Source organism: Apium graveolens, chromosome 6, assembly GCF_009905375.1.
Source record: "Apium graveolens cultivar Ventura chromosome 6, ASM990537v1, whole genome shotgun sequence".
Classification (NCBI taxonomy): Eukaryota; Viridiplantae; Streptophyta; class Magnoliopsida; order Apiales; family Apiaceae; genus Apium; species Apium graveolens.
Genome location: NC_133652.1, coordinates 185,501,095 through 185,502,231, shown reverse-complemented (window position 1 = coordinate 185,502,231; position 1,137 = coordinate 185,501,095).

Genomic DNA, 1,137 nt, shown 5'->3' with positions numbered 1-1,137 from the left:
ATTATAAAAAAATCAGTAAATAAGCTAAAAATTCAGAAAAGGGGGATTAGGGTTCTTGGAGTTCTTGGAATCAAAGCCAATTTTCATAGTGATTTTGTGCACCGATGGGGATGCCAGGCTTGAGTCTGTGATGTTGTAGTTGAAGGCTGGAAGTTAGGGAAGGGAGTAATCGAGTTGCTCGCCGTTTTTACTCGCCGGAAATTGCCGCCGACGCCGGTTTCGGGGCAGTCGGGGCGGTGTTCTTCGTGACCCGGGTTCGACCTGGTTTGCAACCCGGTTTCGACCCGGGTTTGATCCTGAAAACCTAACCCTGAACCCTGATAGTGTGTTTCTGGTTATTTTAATATTTATTCTATTTTTCTAAAATCAGAAATTAGTTTTAGTAATTCTAAAAATTTAATAAAAATCAGTTTTAAATTTTGAAAAATAGTATTATTAATTCCTAAATTATTTTAGTAAATTATAAATTCAAATTTATTTATTTAATTATTTAATTATTTATCTAATTATTTATTAGGTATCTAATTAATTAATAATTAGGTAATTAATTAATAAATAAGGAATAAATAATATGATAAATAATCCGATAATTAGTAAATATTACGTGTAACTCGTATTTATACGAGTAGTGATTCGATAATTAAAATTATTATTCGAGCGATAATTATTCGAAGAATATCATAATAATTATTCGTATTGAATAATTAAATACAGTTAATTAATTGATTAATTAATCGTATAGGTATAGTAATAATAGCGATTCGATAGTTATTCCAGAATTGCGAATAACTCGTAATTATACCAGTAATGGAACGATAAGTTCGATTATTGCTATTATTATTACTATTATTCAGACGATAGTGAATTATTCATATAATATCGTAATAATTATTCGTAATGAATAATTAAATACATATAATTGATTTAAAACGTATACGTACAATAATAACAGTAATATTTTGATAATTATGCGAGAAACGCGAATAACTCGTAGAAATACGAGTAGTGGATCGTTGAATTGAATTCTGATTCGAATAATAGTCTATTTAGTCGACAGTTATCGTATCGGTTAATGATATCGATTATTTATTTATAAATAATCGATCTAATCGAATAAATAACGATAAGTTGTAAATA